This window comes from Scyliorhinus torazame, chromosome 19 (assembly GCF_047496885.1).
Source record: "Scyliorhinus torazame isolate Kashiwa2021f chromosome 19, sScyTor2.1, whole genome shotgun sequence".
Classification (NCBI taxonomy): Eukaryota; Metazoa; Chordata; class Chondrichthyes; order Carcharhiniformes; family Scyliorhinidae; genus Scyliorhinus; species Scyliorhinus torazame.
In genome coordinates this window covers 108,418,934-108,438,943 of record NC_092725.1, presented here as the reverse complement: position 1 = coordinate 108,438,943, position 20,010 = coordinate 108,418,934, and the positions used below count along the sequence as shown (strand labels likewise).

The 20,010-nt window shown below is 48.1% G+C and overlaps 1 protein-coding gene across 8 annotated transcripts in view; it reads right to left on the bottom strand.

Annotated features, from left to right (window-relative positions):
* The window catches only part of LOC140396419 (chemokine-like protein TAFA-2), a 373,625-nt gene that overhangs the window by 321,211 nt on the left and 32,404 nt on the right, over positions 1-20,010 (bottom strand). The window lies entirely within an intron of this gene.

Genomic DNA, 20,010 nt, shown 5'->3' with positions numbered 1-20,010 from the left:
ATGGTTAATAGTCTTGATGTTTTAACTGTAATGGTCCTTTCTGTAGCATTTCATTTATTTCTGCTGTTATATTATTGGTCCACGGGTGTTTAATGGACCTGTGACTTTGAGACAAAGTGGTCGGTGCCTTTCAGTTTCTTTTGAAAATATTTTATTGAGGCATATATAATTTTAACAATTTTCAAGAGGAAAAAACAACAGGACAAATACCACCCACCCACCCAATAACCATCCACCCATGCCTCCCTCTTTCCCTTCACCAACTGACCCCCCCCCCCCCTTTATATCTGTTGACAGCTTAATTTTCAACAAAGAAGTCAATAAGCGGCTGCCACCTCCAGGCGAATCCTAGCATTGATCCCCTCAGGGCGAACTTGATATTCTCAAGCTTGAGAAACCCAGCCATGTCACTAACCCATACCCCCGATTCTGGGGGTTCCAAGTCCCTCCACATCAATAAGAGCCATCTCCGGGCTACCAGGGAGGCAAAGGCCAAAACATCTGCCTCTCTCGCCCCCTGGACTCCCGGGTCTTTCAACACACCACAAATCGCCACCTCTGGACTCAGAACTACCCGTGCCTTCAATACCGTAGACATGACTTCAGAAAGTCTCTGCCAAAACCCCCCAAACTTCGGACATGCCCAAAACATGTGGACATGATTTGTGGGCCCTACCGCACACTGCACACACCTATCCTCCACCCCTTCAAAGAACCTGCACATACGAGCCACAGTCATATGTGCCCTGTGGACCACCTTGAATTGTATCAGGCTAACGCTGGCACACAACGAGAACACGTTGACTCTACTCAGGGCATCCTCCCACAACCCCGCCTCTAACTCCTTGCCCAATTCTTCCTCCCATTTTCGCTTCACTTCTCCTATCGGGGCTCCCTGCCATTCCATGACCACTTCATAAATTTCCGAGGCCTTCCCCTCCCCCACTCCCGTTTTCGACACTACCTTGTCCTGTACCCCCTGGGGCGGGAGGTACGGAAAGGTCGAGACCTGCCTCCGTGGAAAGTCCCTCACCTGCAGATAGCGGAACCCATTCACCCTGGGCAGCTCAAACTCCTCCTCCAAGTCCTCCGAACATGGAAAGTTGCCGTCAATAAACAGGTCCCCAAACCACTCGATCCCAGCTCGCTGCCACCTCCGAAACCCCCCATCCAACCCCAGCGCAAACCGGTGGTTGCCACAAATAGGTGTCCATACCGATGTCCCATCCACTCACATGTGCTTCTGCCACAGTCCCCACACCCTCAAGGCCGCCACTACCACCGGGCTTGAGGAGTACCGAGCTGCCGAGAACGGTAGAGGTGCCGTTATCAGTGCCCCTAAACTTGTGTCCAAGCATTTTTTTTTTTTTTCATAAATTTAGAGTTCCCAATTCACTTTTCCAATTAAGGGGCAATTTAGTGTGGCCAATTCACCTACCCTGCACATCTTTTGGATTGTGGGGGCGAAACCCACGCAAACAGGGGGAGAATGTGCAAACTCCACAAGGACAGTGACCCAGAGCCGGGATCGAACAAGGGACCTCGGCTCCGTGAGACTGCAGTGCTAACCACTGCACCACCGTGCTGCCTAAACTTGTGCCCCTACATGAGTACGCCTCCCACACCGACCCCTCCCCCACTATCCACTACCTGACCATTGCTATGTTTGCTGCAAAACAGTAGTTCCTAGGGCCAGCCCCCCCAACTCCCCTCGACCCCACTCCAACAGCACCTTCTTTACCCGCCCACACAAACTCAGAGATCACCGCATTCATCCTCTTAAAAGAAAGCCTTCGGGTTAAAACTAGGCATGCACTGAAATATGAACAAAAGTCTCGGGAGAATCGTCATCTTTGCCATCTGCACCCCGCCCGCCAATGACAAAGGGAGCATGTCCCACCTTCTGAAGTCCCCCTTCATCTGCTCCACCAACCGAGCCAAATTCAACTTGTATAGCTGCTCCCACTTCCTCACCACCTGGATACCCAAATACTGAAAGCTCCCTCCCATCACCTTGAACGGCATTCCCTTCAATCTCCTCTCTTGTCCCCTCGCCTGAATCGCAAAGACTTCGCTGTTGCCCATATTCAATTTGTACCCCGAAAATCGGCCGAATTCCCCTAGGATTCCCACAATCTCTCCAATGCTCCCCAGCAAATATACAAAAGTAGGTCATCCACAAATAGGGAGACCCTGTTCCCCAACCACCGCCCCCCCCCCCCCATACTATCCCCTGCGAGTCCTTTGACGCTCTCAGTGCCATCAGCAGTGTCTCTGTGACCAATGCACACAACAGTGGGGAGAGTCCCTGCCTCTTCCCCCGGTGCAGCCTAAAATAATCCGAGCTCACTCGGTTCGTCCGCGCGCTCGCTACCAGCTCCGGTACAGCAACCGGACCCAGTCCACAAAATACTGCCCAAACCCAAACAGCCCCAGGACCTCCCACAAATAATCCCACGCCACCCGATCGAAGGCCTTTTCCGCATTCATGGCAACCACCACCTCCACCTCCCTTCCCTCGGAGGGCATCATAATCACATTAGCAGCCTTCAAATGTTCGTCGCCAGATGTCTCCCCTTCACAAACCCCGTCTGGTCCTACTCTATCACCCCTGCACACAATCCTCTATTCTTGAAGCCAAGATCTTGGCCAGTAGCTTGGCATCTACATTTAGAAGGGAGATTGACCTGTACGACCTGCATTGTTCCGGGTCCTTATCCCGCTTCAGGATGAGAGAATTTGAGGCCTGTGACATCGTCGGAGGGAGCACCCCTAGCCTCATTAAACGCCCTTACCAGCAGGGCTTCAGCACTCCTGCAAACCTTTATAAAACTCCACTGGGTACCCATCTGACCCGGGGCCTTGCCCGACTGCATCGCCTCCAGCCCCTCCACCATTTCAAACAACCCAATTGGGGCTCTTCCTCCACCCTCGGAAACTCCAATCCCTCCAAAAACCACCCCATCCCCATTACCCTGGCTGAGGGTTCCGACTCATGTCACCTGCTGTAAAAGTACCTAAACACCCTGTTGACCCCCACCAGGTCCAAGATTTATTGACTACAGCTCCGCCTTCAGCACCATACTCCCAGCCAAGCTCATATCAAAGCTCCAAAACCTAAGACTTGGCTCCTCACTCTGCAACTGGATCCTCGACTTTCGAACCCACAGACCACAGTCAGTAAGAATAAACAACAATATCTCCTCCACAATAGTCGTCAATACCGGGGCCCCGCAGGCTGCGTGCTTTGCCCCCTACTCTACTCCCTGTACACACATGACTGCGAGGCAAAATTTAGTTCCAACTCCATCTACAAGTTTGCTGACGATATGACCATAGTGGGCCAGATCTCAAACAACGACGAGTCAGAATACAGGAGAGAGATAGAGAACCGAGTGGAGTGGTGCAGCCATTAGGTTCACCACCTAACAATCTCTCCCTCAATGCCAGCAAAACTAAAGAGCTGGTCATTGACTTCAGAAAGCAAAGTACTGCACACACCCCTGTCAGCATCAACGGGGTTGAGGTAGAGATGGTTAGTAGTTTCAAATTCCTAGGGGTATACATCTCCAAAAATCCATCCTGGTCCACCCATGTTGACGCTACCACCAAGAAAGCACAACAGCGTCTATACTTCCTCAGGAAACAAAGGAAATTCGGCATGTCCACATTAACTCTTACCAACTTTTACAGATGCAACATAGAAAGCATCCTATCGGGCTGCATCACAGCCTGGTATGGCAACTGCTCGGCCCAAGAAACTTCAGAGAGTCGTGAACACAGCCCAGTCCATCACACGAACCTTCCTCCCATCCATTGACTCCATCTACACCCCCCGCTGCCTGGGGAAAGCGAGCAGCATAATCAAAGATGCTTCCCACCCGGCTTACCCACTCTTCCAACTTCTTCCATTGTGCAGGAGATACAAAAGTCTGAGAACACGCACGAACAGACTCAAAAACAGCTTCTTCCCCGCTGTTACCAGACTCCTAAACGACCCTCTTATGGACTGACCTCATTAACACTACACCCCTGTATGTTTCCCCGATGCTGAAGTTATGTAGTTACATTGTGTACCTTGTGTTGCCCGATTATGTAGTTTCTTTTATTTTATTTTATTTTCATGTACTTAATGATCTGTTGAGCTGCTCGCAGAAAAATACTTTTCACTGTACCTTGGTACACGTGACAATAAACAAAATCCAAATCCAAAGATCGTATTCCCCCTCTGTCCTTCACTTTCCCAATCTCCCTCACCACCTCCCGTTTCCTTAGCTGTTGTGCTAACATCCTGCTAGCCTTCTCCCTATATTAATACACCGCCTTTCTCAACTGCCCCACCGCATTCCTTGTAAATAGCAACCCAAACTCCACCTGCAGCTTCTGCCACTCTTTCAACAACACCGTCTCTGGGGCCTCCGAGTACCTCCTGTCTACCTGGAGAATCTCCCTCACTCATCTATCCATCTCCGCCCGCTCCACCTTCTCCCTGTATGCCCGTATTGAGATATACTTCCTTCAACGCCTCCCATACAGTAGCTGCCGAAATCTCCCCCATATCGTTTAGCTCCACATACTTCAGGATGGTCTCCCTCACCCGCACACACACCTCCTCCTCCACTAATAGCCCTACATATAACCTCCAGTGCAGGCGCTTGCCTCCATTCCCCTTATTCACCCATAAGTCCACCCAGTGCAGGGCATGATCCGACACTACTATCGCCGCAAACTCAATGTCCACCACCCCTACCAACAACGTCCTGTCCAAAATGAAAAAGTCAATTCGGCTGTACACTTTGTGTACATGGGGATAAAATGAGTACTCTTTCATTCTTGACCACCCAAACCTCCATGATCTAATCCCCCCCAACTGTACCATAAACCCCCTTCGTTCCTTCGCAGCCGCCGACCCCTTTTCTGTCTTCGAACTCGACCGGTTCAGCCTTGGATCTAAACCCGTATTAAAGTCCCCCCATAATCAGCCGATGCGAGTCCAGATCAGGGATCTTCCCCAATACTCATGAACTCTAATCCTTCCCAATTTGTCGCATAAATGTTCACCAGCACCACCGGCATCCCTTCCAACTTCCTGCTCACCATAACATATCTTCCCCCCAAGTCCACCAGTATACTTCCCACTTCGAGCACCACCCGCTTATTAATCAGAATCGTCACCCCTCCTTGCTTTGGAATCTAGCCCTGAATGGAATATCTGCCCTACCCACCCCTTCCCCAGCCGAGTCTGATCCACCACCCTCAGGTGTGTCTCCTGTATCATTGTCACGTCTGCCTTTAAGCTTTTCAAATGTGCAAACACACGGGCCCCCTTGGCTGACACATTCAGCCCTCTCACATTCCATGCTATCAGCCTGGTCGGAGGGCACCTCCCCCCCTTTCCCCCATCAATCAACCATAGCCCTTCCTGGGCCTGATGTGTAATGTACTCTGGGATAACACAGGCTGCAACTGGATGCAGTTTTAACCAAAAGATACTCCAGACCTTGAAGTTAGTTCAATCTGATTTATTGAACCAGTAGCACAGTTACCACCGTTCTCTATGAGTTCGACTCTCTGCTAACCTAAGTGTGGTTACTCTATCTGACTGAACCAGAGTAGCTCTTAGCCACGTGCTGGAGGTATAATACTGTACATACACCCTGACTCACTCTGCAGATGTTCACCAGTGGAAAGAGGTGGAGTGTGAGTGCCTCGTGCCTTTTATAGTGAGTTACCACCCCTGAGTGTCCTGCCTGCTCATTGGTCATGTCCTGTTCTCTGTGTTCATTAGCTGCCTGTCTGTGCCTGTCTGTATATCATTATTTGCATGGCTGCATATCATGACTGGGCCAGCCTCCAGCCCATGTCCCGCACATCCTCAGGCCCGCCTCCTGGCTAAAAGTAGTGAATACTGTATTTGTGAAACCACAAGAAAGTGATTACGGGCTGTAGACAAAGACAAGGTGGCCGATTCTCCGAGCCCCGCGACGGGTCGGAGAATCGGAGCAACCGCGCCATGATGCCCCAGTGCGCGATTCTCCGAGGTGCGGAGAATCGGCGCCATTTGCGTTGGCACGGCGCCGGCCGCTGGAATCTGCGCCATTTTACGCCATTTGTTCTCGCATAAAATGCCGCCATTCCCATGCCGACATGGGGACATAGCCCCAGAATCAGAGAATCCAGCCCTTTATCTTTTGACTTTTATCCTTATTATTTTTCACCCTTTTCCTTCCTCTCTGTGTTTGTCTGTCTTGTGTGTGTGGGTAGAGGGTGGGGCAGTTCAGAAGGGTCAGGTGTTAAAGGACATTTAACCAACAGAGCAAGAGGATGAGTCAGGAGATCCTGGAGCTGTTGAGCACAACGATAGCGAAGGAGCCGTCCATCGTGGAGGAGTCCTGGTCTCGTGGGAGGGCCAGGTTCAGGAATTCTGTGACCACGGCACCAAGCTGGAGTGTATGCTGGCCCACGACCTGGACAGGCTCTGCATGATACTGCACTTCAGGCGAATTACCAATAAACACACCGACAAGAGCAGGGAGATTGCTCTTTCCTCAATACCTGTTTCCACAGGGACAAGTGTAAATACATTCACAATGAGTATCACTGCAAATTTCACATTTGTTTTAGTCGTAAGTACACAGTAAATGTATTTAAAACTACAAACTTTATGACCGTAATTATTGGACAGCCAAGGACCAAAAACCTTCCGGTATTTTTATAAGAATTATTGGTTAATTCACTTGTGCTGTGATCCCGGAACGGGTCGGGCTGGAATTGACTGCGCATTTGCCCAGGGAGGCATAACATAACCTGGCCAGAAATAAATTAGTCCAGAAAATAACATCATTCACTCACCCTGTGACTGAATATCCCTGGTGACTTTGACACGACCTGCACATTTCTAAACTTTTCTTGTGATAGATATGTTAGCACAAAGTGATCAGCTAGAATTTGAGAGACTTTTGTTCCATCCTTTTTAAGAGACAATGTCCAGAGACCAAAACACTATGCATGTGCAGCACGGTAGCACAAGTGGCTAGCACTGTGGCTTCACAGCGCCAGGGTCCCAGGTTCAATTCCCCACTGGGTCACTGTCTGTGCGGAGTCTGCATGTTCTCCCCGTGTCTGCGTGGGTTTCCTCCGGGTGCTCCGGTTTCCTCCCAAAGTCCAAGGGGTTAGGTGGATTGACCATGATAAATTGCCCTTAGTGACCAAAAAGGGGTTAGTGGGTTACGGGGATAGGGTGGATGTGAGGGCTTAAGTGGGTCGGTGCAGACTCAATGGGCCGAATGGCCTCCTTCTGCACTGTATGTTCTCTGTTAAATCCTGGTCCTTCCTCCAATCTAATGACAGAAAATTACTTGTGAAAACTGAATGTAGAAGAATGAGCTGTTGCATTTGATTAAAATTACATTAATCACTCAGCAGTTGTTGATTATTCATAGAATAATAGTGCACAGAAGTAAGCCATTCAGCCCATCCTGCCAGTGCAGGTCTTTAGTCGCGTTATTCTATTTAATCACACCCACTGGGTGGGAAGAGGGTGACACAGTGGTGTTTTCATTAGATTAGTAATCGAAAGTCCCAGGGTAATGCTCTTGGGATTCATATTTTATTCCTGCCACGGCATATGGTGAAATTTGAATTAAATAAAAATCTGGAATCAACACTCTAATTGTCATTAAAAACCTATTTGGCTCACTCATGTTCATCTTTACCTACATGTGACCTACATGTGACTCCAGGCCCTCTGAAATGGCCTGGCAAGCCACTCAGTTCAAGGGTGATCAAGGATAGGCATTATACACGCTGGCCTAGCTCTGGATTACCACATCCAATGAATAATAATTCTGTATTTGTTAATGTAATTTAATATATCAAGGATGTTGTTGTTTAATCTTGTCACACTATTGCCATAGGCCACTATGTTTTTCTATCATTATTAACTATCAGGAAGTAGGCATCACCAACAAGCTAACATTTCATTCTCGTTGAGAAAATAATGGTGAACCTTTCCTTGCTCAGCTGCAATCGACGAGCTGTAGGTATTCCCAGAATTCGACTCCATTGACTCTTAACAAAAGGCTCGAAATGATTGCTTGAAATTGTCTATTGTTATAAGGTGATTCCGAATTTTATTTTAATCGGGCGGCGCGTGGCACAGTGGTTAGCACTGCTGCCTACGGAGCTGAGGATCCAGGTTTGAATCCCGATCCCTGGGTCACTGCCGTGTGGAGTTTGCACATTCTCCCCGTGTCTGCGTGGGTTTCACCCCCACAACCCAAAAGATGTGCAGGCTAGGTGGATTGGCCCCACCAAATTGCCCCTTAATTGGAAAAATAATTGGGTACTCTAAATCATAATTTAAAGAATTTTATTTTAATTTTTTCAGCTCACTAAAGTTTTGGACATCCCGAGGTAAAACGTTTTGACAACATTAAAACTGTAAGATAAACAGTATGCCATGATGGACATTAGTCATAGAGTTTTACGGTACAAGAATAGGCTATTCAGCCCATCATGTCTGTGCTGGCCATCAAGCACCTATCTATTCTAGCACGGTGGCATTGTGGATAGCACAATTGCTTCACAGCTCCAGGGTCCCAGGTTCGATTCCGGCTTGGGTCACTGTCTGTGCGGAGTCTGCACATCCTCCCCGTGTGTGCGTGGGTTTCCTCCGGGTGCTCCTGTTTCCTCCCACAGTCCAAAGATGTGCAGGTTAGGTGGATTGGCCATGATAAATTGTCCTTAGTGTCCAAAATTGCCCTTAGTGTTGGGTAGGGTTACTGGGTTATGGGGATAGGGTGGAGGTGTTGACCTTGGGTCGGGTGCTCTTTCCAAGAGCTGGTGCAGACTCGATGGGCCGAATGGCCTCCTTCGGCACTGTAAATTCTATCTATCTATTCTAATCCCATTTCCAGAGCTTGATCCGTAGCCTTGTATCCTTTGGCATTTCAAGTGCTCATCTAAACGTTTCTTAAATGCAGTGAGTTCCAGATTCCCACCACTCTCTGGATAAAAGGTTTTTTGCTCAAATCCCCTCTAAACCTATGCCCCTTGGTTATTGACCCCTCTACTAAGAGGATAGGTTTCTTCCTATCGACGTCCCTCATAATTTTGTACACCTCGACCATGTCCCCTCTCAGCCTTCTCTTTTTTTTAAATGTATTTTATTCCAAACTTATTCAAACGGTTACAAAACAGAAACAGTCCGGGGAACATGCTCCCCACCACACAATTACACAGTTTGTACAAATGTTTCCCCATTTTCACCCCTCCTGTCCCCCACTCCTCCCCCCGCTTGCGACGAACAACTCCTCAAACATGGCCAAGAACATCCCGTACCTTGCCTTAAATCCCTCCACTGAACCCCTCAATTTGTATTTAATCTTTTCCAGATGGAGAAAGTTGGATAACTCTCCCAGCCAGTCCACCACCCCGGGCGGCGTTGCCGTTAGCCATTCCAATATGATCCTTCACCGGGCAATCAGAAGGCAAAGGACATGACATTGGCTTTCCTCCCTTCCATCAGCTCTGGCTTCTCTGGTATCCCGTATATCGTCACCACAGAGTCCAGCCCAATCTCCTCCCACACAATCCTTGTTAGTGCCACGAACACCTCAGCCCAGTATCTCTCTCGCTTCTCGCAGCCCCAAAACATCTGCGTGTGGTTTGGTGGTCCAGGTCCACACTTCTCACACTCGTCTACACTCCCTGGAAGAACCCATTCATTCTCGCCCGAGTCATTTGCACCCTGTGTATCACCTTGAATTGTATCAGGCTCATCCTCCCACACGAGGAAGTCGCATTTACCCTGCATTGCGCCTCACTCCAAACTCCCCAATTTATCTCCCCTCCTAGCTCCCCTCCCACTTCTCCTTAATCTTCACCACCTACGCGTCTCCCTGCTCACCCAACCACCCAAAAACATCTCCGATCTTGTCCTCCCCTTCCACGTCCAGGAGCAGCAGTCGCTCCAGCAGGGCATACTTCGGTAGCTTGGGGAACTCTTTCCAAACTTTCCACGCAATGTCCCTTGCCTGCAAGTATCTAAACTCACCTCCTCTCGGGAGCTCTACCCTCTCCTTCAATTCCTCTATACTGGCAAACCTCTCTTACAGGTATAGATTCCTCACCTTAACCAGCCCCAAGTCTCTCCACTTCCTATACATATCATCTGTCCCCCCCAGCTCGAATCCATGGCTTTCGCACAGAGGCATTAACAACGGCATCCCCTCTATCCTAAAGTGCCTCCTTACCGGGTTCCAGACCTTCACTATTAATTACACCACTGGGCTCTCTGAGTGTTTCCTTTGCGCCATTAGTAATGTTGCCGTCACCATAACCCTCAAGCTGGACCCCCTACAGGATTCTTCCTCCATTCTAACGCTTTCTGCCCCCTCTCCCTCCCACCACCGCCTCACCTTCTCAATATTTGCCACCCAATAATAATGCAGCAGGTTTGGCAAAGCCAAGCCCCCCCCCCCCCCCTGCCTTCTGCCTGTGTCTCTGTAACAGAGTCCTCTTTACCCTTGGTACCTTTCCAAACTCTGAGATAATCGCATCCAGCTTCCAGAAAAATGCTTTTGGTACAAGAATCGGAAGCGTCTGGAATACGAATAGAAATCTTGGCAGGAGGTTCATCTTCACCACTTGGACTCTCCTTGCCAGAGTCAGATGCAGCATATCCCACGTATTAAGATCTTCCCTAACCTCCTCCACCAGCTTGTTAAATTCCATTTATGCAACCTCGCCCACTCTCCGTTACCTGAATTCCAGGTATCTGAACCTGTCTCTGGTTACTTTGAATAGTAATCCCCCTAGGTTGGTTCTCAGACCCAACTTTTTCATCGGGAACACTTCGCTTTTCCCTACATTCAACTTGTATCCTAACAATGCTCTGAACTTCCCTAATAGGCCCATAATTCTCCCATGCTCTTCAGCGGGACCAACACGTACAGTAACAGGTCATACGCATATAGCGGCACCCGATGCTCCCTACTCCTCCTCGTAATCCCTTGCCATTTGCCGACCCCCTAAGGGCCATTGTCAGAGGCTCTATAGCTAGTGCAAATAGCAGCGGCAAAAGCGGGCACCCCTGCCTTGTTCCTCTTGTAAACCCAAAGCTTCGTCAGCCCATATCGTTGGTCCGTACACTTGCCACCAGTGCCACATATACCAGGTGCACCCATGCTACAAACTTCGACCCAAACCCGAACCTTCCCAGGACCTCAAACAGGTACCGCCACTCCACCCGGTCAAAAACCTTCTCTGCATCCATGGACACTACTGCCTCCGCTACCTGTCCTCTCGACGGGGTCATAATCACATTTAATAGCCTCTTTATATTACAGGAGAGCTGCCTGCCCTTCACAAAGCCCATCTGGTCCTCCGCGACCAGCCCGGGACACAACCTTCCATCCTCTCCGCCACCAGCTTGGCCTGCACTTTTACATCTGAGTTTAACAGCGATATGGGCCTGTACAATCCACATTCTAACTTCCCCTTCTTCGATATCAATGTGATCGTTGTCTGCGTCATCGTCTCCACTCCAGCAGCTCCCCCTTCTGCAGTGCCTCGCTAAACACCCCCAACAGATGCGGTGCCAATTCCATCACAAACTCCTTTTAACATTCTGCCGGGTAGCCATTCGGCCCGGGACCTTTCCCGACTTCATCCCCTTTATACGTCCCAATATCTCCCTCAGTCCCAAAGACTCCTCTAGGGCCAGTCTCTTCTCTTCCACCAGCTGTGAAAATGCAGCCCATCCTCCAAAAAAACCCATGTCCCCTTCTTCACCCCCCCCCCAGGTCCACCCTTGTTCCTTGTAATATTCCCTAAATGTCTCATTTATCCTCCCCGGCTCCGTAGCCACCTCCCCTGTCTCTGTCCATATCCTCAATATTTCTCTGGCCATGGCCTGCCTCCATTGTTGGTATGCCACCATTCAACGTGCCTTCTCCCCTTACTCATACTGTACCCACCTAAGCAGCAGCCTCACCCCACCCCCCGTCATCGTCGTCATCGTCAATATATCGGGGTACGTGGTCCGAAATTACAATCCCCACGTACTGGGCCTCCTACCTCCCTACCAACACCTCACGACTCACAACATAAATGTTGAATCTAGAGTACACCCTGTAAACATGTGAGAAGGAGTATTCCCTTCCCCCTGGGTTCTTAAAGCACCACGGGTCCACCATACCCATCTTTTCCATAAACACTCTCAGCTCCTTCGCCATCTTTATCCTTCCCATTGTTCTGGGGCTCAGCCTGTTCGCCCTCAGTTCTAGAACACAGTTAAAGTCTTCTCCCGTGATCAACTGATGCAAGGCCAAATCCAGGATCGCTGTTAGCAACCCCCTTCTAAACCCAACATCATGCCAATTCAGTGCACATACATTCACCAACACCAACACCAGGGTCCCCTCCAATACCCAGCTCACCATCACATATCTCCCCCCCCCCCCCCACCCCCCCGCCCCCCACACCGGGTCCCTCACTTGCTTCGCACTCACAAACTTCTTGCTCATCAAAATGGCCACCCACCGCGGCTTTGAATCAAACCCCGAGTGAAATACGTGACCCACCCTTTCTCAACCTAATCTGGTCCTTCACGCGGAGGTAATATTCCCGGCCCTCATAAGTCACCCATAGTTTTGCCGGGTAGAGCACCCACACCTGCTCTGCCATTGATACAGCATTGCCTTGGCCCTATTGAATCCAGCACGCCGTTTTGCCTGTTCAGCTCCAATGTCCTGGTGTATTCGGACCTTGTTCCCCTCCCAGTCACAGTTCCACTTCTCCCTGGCCCAATGCAAGATCTTCTATTTTTCCACAAACTTGTGGAGTCTTACAATCACCACCCGTGGCAGCTTCCCAGTTCTTGCCTTCTGCCTCAGAGACCTGTGTGCTCTATCCATCTCTGGGGCCTTGTCTAGCGCCCCCTCCACCACCAGCAGGGCCAACATCCTCAAGACATTCCTCCTGGCGCTCAGGCCTTCCACTCCTTCAGGCAGGTCGACGATGTGCAGGTTTGCCTTCTCGACCTGTTCTTTTGCTCTTCCACCTTTGCTCTCAGTATCATTCAAAGGTCTCCTAAGATCACCTCCTCCACCTCCAATGTCTTCTCCACCTCCAATGCCACTGTGGATCGATGTCACCCTCTCCATCTCTTGGATCTGTGACCCCTGTGCCTCCAAACCCTTTTCACTGAGCTCTTCATTGGTGCCACCTCCCCTTCGATGGCCTTTAATCTGTCCTCCTGCATCTCATGCCCGATGAAAGCCATTAACTGTTCCATCTGAGGCCTTCTAACCTGCACTGACCCATCACCCTCCTCCATCTTTCCAATAGCTGCTGCGACACAGGTCTCTTCCAATTCCTTGGCCAGGTTTTTCACCTTCTTCTGCCGGGTTTGGTAACGAGCAGACATGCCACTTCTGGGAGGGGGAGAACTTCTTCTCCAACCTGCAGCTACACTTTTCCAACAATATTTCTTCCATTTTCAGGTAAAAAGAGCTCTTTTCTATGTCATCAAGCAGGAGCTGCACTGTGTGCGACTACTCATACCATGGCCACCACCGGAAGTCCCCCCTCAGCCTTCTCTGCTCTAAGGAAAACAGCCCCAGCCTAACCAACCTCTCTTCATAACTGAAACACTGCAGCCCAGGCAATGTCCTGGTGAATCTCCTCTGCACCCTTTCCAATGCAGTCATATCTTTCTATCGTCTGGTGACCTGAACTGCAAACATGATTCTCACTGTGGTCTAATGACTGTGGTTTTATGCAGCTCCATCATAACCTCCCTGCTCTTCTATTCTATGCCTCGGCTAATAAAGGCAAGTATCCTATATGCCACCTTAAGCACCTTATCTACCTGTCCTGCTGTCTTCGGGAACCCATGAACATGCACCCCAAGGTCCCTCTGGCCCTCTATACTTCTGAGCATCCTACATCCCATTGTGTCTCCCAAAGGAACCACATATGACATGAATTTTATATCTACGTTTCATGTCTACATTTTAGTCACTATGAAACTGCAAATGACGATATGGCAAAAAACAGATCGTTCTCTGTGTTGCGTAAGTCACACCACCAGATTTATGGACCATAAAGAGTTGTATCAAGTTTAATGTTCATCTATCAAATTGCATGATGTGTAATATGTAGAAGGAGGTTTCCTTGTTGCACTTAGCACATGCTATTTGAACTTCTATCTACACAGAGCAGCCAGGACTTGAACAAATCCATTTTAGATTTGTAAAAGAAGCAAGGCAAGCAACAAGAAAGAAAAAAAGTCACAGGATATGACAAAGCACTTTGCAGTGAAATACCATTGAAAACAGTTGCTGTTGTAATGTAAGAAATAGTTTACGAGGCCGGAATTCTATGGTCCCTGCCATGGCGGGTTTTCCTGTGGCGGAGCCAGTGGGCTATTGGCTGGCAGCAGATTCTTTCGGTCCTGTTGAAGTCAATGGCAATTAGTATGCCTCGTCATCTTGCCCATAGATTTACAACTTATAAATTAAGCATATGAAGAGAGGAATTTGTAATAGGGACAGGATAGTTGTGATCTGCCAAAGGGCAGGGCTTCTGTTTATTGCTCCGTGCCTCAATCATGCACTTTCCTCGTAAGTTCCTCTTTTCAATTTCAATGAGCAATGACCGAGGAAAAGAATACACCAGGTAATTTCCCATTGCCTTCCTTGTGTATGCTTAAAGGAAACACAAATCCTCTTCCAAATCCTCCTCCTGAAAGATCCTCCATCTGTAAGCAGTCATTATCCCTTGAGGGCTCTTTATGATAACCCTCACGAGGATCATGAGTAATCACTCACTGATGCACCCTGTAGGGCTCGTTGAGTAAAGGGTTCCCATGGCAAAGGCCCGAGGCCCTGTCCAGCTGGGACTCGTTATCGATCCCAGACCCAGACTGGCGGTTCCTGTTAGTCCCAGGCTAGGACACGAGTGTTGTTGTCACGGGTGAGGCTTTACTTTTCAGTTAAAATAAATTTGGTTTCACCTTTATCTTCATGTTTCCTGGATTATTACACTCGTCTACCATCACCCGCAAAGATCTGTTGCAGCATAGGAGCCATAACTGGGTCTGGAGCAACTCGGGAAATAGTAGGAATGACCACCCTCTAAGGTCTCAGATGGCGCTGCTGAGCAGAGAGGTCAGGATAGAGATAGAGATAGAAGAACATAGCCAGAGATCAATGCACATAAAGTGTTACAGACAGATAGGTATTTAGATAGATTGTGTTAATAGAGATGACTAGAGATACATGATGGATAATTTTAACAGGCAGATCTGTAATAGAGAGGCAACGATATATACAATGTATATATATTGATAATGGTAGAAAATAGAGGTCAAAGGTATTACTAACTGGACAGATGGACGCAGGTAAATAGAATTATATTAGAAAATAGTCAGGCAGTAATACAGGGGTGTAGAGATGGGGACATAGTTAGTCGCTTACTTAAATTATATCAAAGACAAAAAAAAATGTTAAATATAACCTGGAGAGGGAACTCAATGAACAAATGCAAAATCATTTCAAAGGTAATTTACAGTTATTGACAAAAGACCTTTGGGTCAGCCTTTTCACTTGAAAGATATGAGACAAGTGACTTTATTCTCTTGTCACAGTGAATAAGCCTGTGCTATTTATGCTCCACAGCTCAATCACTACAAACTGGCCCACATGGCAACTTGGAGCTTCATGGTGTTTGTTCCTTTTTCTAAAATTGTTGGTAAACATGTTAAAAAAGACATATTCCTGCTGCTCAAACCTTCATTAATGCTTATGTGTACTTCTAGACTTGACCATTCCAACACACCCCAGGCTGACCTCCCACATTCTACACTTGAGGTCATACAAAACCTTGCTTTCCATGTTCTTACTGACTCCAAGTCCCATTCCCCTATCATCCATGACATGCATTGGCACCAAGCAATGTTTTCAGATCCCTCCATGGCCTTGGCCCTCCCTAACCTGTAATCTCCTCCAGCCCACAACCCACAAAATATCTGCACTCACCTAATTCTGGCCTCTTCAGCCTCCCCGACTGGAGTCACTCCACCATTGGTGGCTGTGCATTCAGCCTAGGCCCCAAGCTCTGGAATTCCCTCCTTGAACTTCTCCACCCTTCTTTCCTCCTTTAAGGTGTTCCTTATCACCTGCCTCTTGGACCAAGCTTTTGATCTGGTCTAATATTGCCTGATGTGCTTGGTGTCTAATTTTACTTTGTAATGACCCTGTGAAACACCTTGGAATGTTTTAATATGTCAAAGGTGTTATATAAAAATAAGTAATTACTGTTGCAGCAGGTGGTGTCATCCTGGGTACCTGGCAATCATCGTTCACCTTCATGATGATCAAAATTGGTATCTGTTGTAACGATATTTCTTTTGTTCTTGTCATATTGGGTGAGATTATGTGCAGGATTCTCCGTCCCGCCACACCCGTTTTCTGGTACTGCACGCCGCCGCCGGCAGCGGGATTCTCCGTCCTGGCAGCCGGCCAATGGGGTTTCCCATTGTGGGCACCCCCACGCCATCGGGATATCTGCGGGCGTGAGTGCGCTGCCGGCGAAACGGAAGATCCTGCCGAAGGAATACAGCAACACATGTTCGATACATGTGCAAAATAATAATGTGATTTGTTTCCTTGATGTTCCAATAGATTCTTCCCCAGCATTTTATTCAGAGTTTAGCAGTTTATAATTGGTGTTACTGTGAATCAGTTGCTGCCAACTTTAAAATAGTGTCAGTGTGAAAATCCTCGCCTGAGTGTCCAATTATTGCTCATCAACTGATAGGGGTGTCACAGATACTTAGACAAGATGACCCTGCTCCTACTTTTCAGTCAAACACCTGAAAAACATCTGTGCAACACATACAAGAACAATGAGAGAGGGTAAATCTGGAAGATATCAGCATGATCTGATTGATTGAAGGGCTGAATTGCCTCTTCCTGCTCCTAATTCCTATGTTCCTATCTTGCCATACAACTTCCAGCTTCAGTATTATACCTAACAGATTTTCCCCCTCCCTCAGTTCTGATGAAGAGCCAAATGGATTTGAACCATTGACTCTGTTTCTCTCTCCCTGCAGATGCTGCCAGACCTGCTGAGTTCTTCCAGCATCCTCTGTTCTAGTTTCAGATTCCAGCATCTGCACTATTTTGCTTGTTGGTTCATTCCATGGAAAATGTGAACTTTAAATTTTAAGCCTGGCTCCTGCACCTGCGCATAAACATCAAACAAGGGGCCTGAAAGAGGTGAGCGAGAGGCCAGAGGAGGAGAGATGCAAATGGCACTGGAGACGCCAGATTGGATGAGGAAATGAAAGCTGACCAGAAGCAACAGAATGCATTTCCCTAAGGCAGCTGCAGCATCACTTTCCTCAAAGGTTCATATCTAACTCTGGCCTCTTATTCAGCCCCCTACGCGCTTCAAAAATGAAAACAAAGATCTAGGGCAGAATTTAACTAAATGGTAACGCGGTCCCACAGCGAGCGTGTTTAGCTGCATGTTTCGCGGCACTCGCAGCACCGAGAAACACACCGCTATAAAATGGCACCCAGGTTAGATAGGGGGCCTCACGCCGTCGCACATAGCCCGGTTTTGTGCACTGAGCTCCGCTCGCAGGAACTCCTCAGTATAATGAGAGATCAGAACGCCATTTTGAAATGGAGTCCCAATCTCTGGAGCCCCTGAATCGATCCCCGACCCCCCTCCCAAGCCCCAACGCACTATAGGAAGGACCTCGGCCCCGTCCTCCCCCACCAACAACCGCACAGGGCACCCCCGGCCCAATCTCCACCACACTGCCAGGGTACCACCCTGCCAAAGGGCATTCATCTAGGGCCTCCAATCACCTGGGAGACCCCACAAGTGCTGTTCCATTTGGTCCTCGTTTGTGGAGATCAGTGCTGAGCGGCACTCACCCAAGGTCTCCAGGGCAAAGGGGATAAATCCCAACATAATAATAATAATCTTTATCATTGTCACAAGTGTTGTGCTATGCTTCTTCGTGTAGCATATGCTGCTTCCTTGATGTATGCTTTGACAAAGGAAGGTCCAAACTTTGTAATGAGTGCAATATGTTTATTGAACTATTAACACAGTTCTTAAATGAGTTCAACTCTCCTGCTAATCAAACTATAGTAACTCAGTCTATCTTTACCAGCCTGCTCTAAGCCACGTGCTGGGTGTGATGCTTCTTATCAACCCTGATGTACTCTTTAGATGTCTGTCTGTGGAAAGAGACAGAGCATGTGTGCCCTGTCCTTTTATATGGGTTGTGTAATGCCCCCTTGTGGTAACACCACCTCTGGGTTCCTTGACTGCTCATTGGTTGTGTCCTATTCTAAGTATTCATCAGCTGCATGTTTGCATATCATTACATCTCCCGTGCTCCCTCTAATGTTTACTTAGTTGTAGTGTATTTACATTAACCCCCTGTGTATATACGGTGATGCATATCACCACAACAAGTAGGCTTACATTAACACTGCAATGAAGTTACTTGGTAAAGGCTCTAGTCGTCACATTCCGGTGCCTGTTCGGGCACACCAAACAGCACGTCTTTCGGGACTTGTGGAGAAAACCGGAGCACCCGGAGGAAACCCACACAGACACGGGGAGAATGTGCAGACTCTGCACTGACAGTGACCCAAGCCAGAAATCAAACCTGGGACCCTGGAGCTGTGAAGCAACAATGCTAACCACTGTGCTACTGTGCCGCCCATCTCGGGTACCTCGAGAATCTGCACATTAAAGTGAGAGGAGCTGTCTCGCCTTAATATGCAGATTTGTCTAAATGTGACACCGGCCACAATGGACGGGATTTACATCGCAGCATCTCGCAAGATCACGGTGAACTGCTTTTCGGGCGCAGCATGGCCATTTGATCACGCCCCTCAACTATTATTATCATATATGAATATACACAGAATGAAAGGGAAACGAGGCTGAACATGTATGCAACAACCCTAGCAGCAATGTTTTCTTATAGGAATTTTGAAACTGCGACCAATAAAATAAAGAAAGATATGCATTTAGACAACCCTCTTCATGACTAGAGGACATCTCAAAGCACTTTATAGCAAATGAAGCACCTTTTGAAGTGTATTCTCTGTTGTAATGTAGGAAATGCAGCTAAAATGTAATTCACAAACTGCAACAAACAGCAAGGTTGTCATCTATTTTTGTGATGTTGATTGAGAGATAAATAGTGGCCAGTAGACCGGGGATAACCCCACCGCTCCTCCTCTTCTTTACATCTCTCCAATCTGGCAGACAGGGCCCTGGTTAACATCTCATCCAAAAGGCGACACCTCTGACAGTGCAACACTCTCTCAGGGTTGCACTGGAGTGATTTTGTGCTCAAGCCATGAAGTGGGACTTGAATCTAGAACCTCAGAGGCATTCTATTAATCAGGAGCTGGTTCCTTATTAACTGCATTAATATTATAGTGCAAACATTTCTACTGTAAATTATGATATTTCACTCGCCTTGTTGTAGGCTTTGCTTGCTGACCTACATTGGCGTCCAAGCCAGCAACATCTTGATTTTAAAGTTTTCATCTTTGTGTTCACTCCTCTATATCTCTGTGACGTCCTCCAACCTTTACAACCCTCTTCGCTCTCCAATTATAGCCTCTTGTGCAACCCTGATACCCTTTCATCCACCAGTGACATTGTGCCTTCAGATTTCTAGACTCAAGCTCTAGAATTTCCTTCCTCTGCCTCTCTCTCCTTATTCAAGTCGGTTGTTAAAAGCTACCTCTTTAACCAAGCTTTTGGTCACCAGTACGAATATCTCTTCACGTGACTCTAGCTGTGCCAAATTCTACACTCCTCTGAAGTATCTTGGGGCATTTTACTATATTACCACCACTGTATAAATGCAAGTTTCTATTGAGGCAGAATGCGTTTGTTGTTTGATGTCCAAATGAGAGATAGGCATTATGGTGGACAGTATCTCCGTTGCTGTGA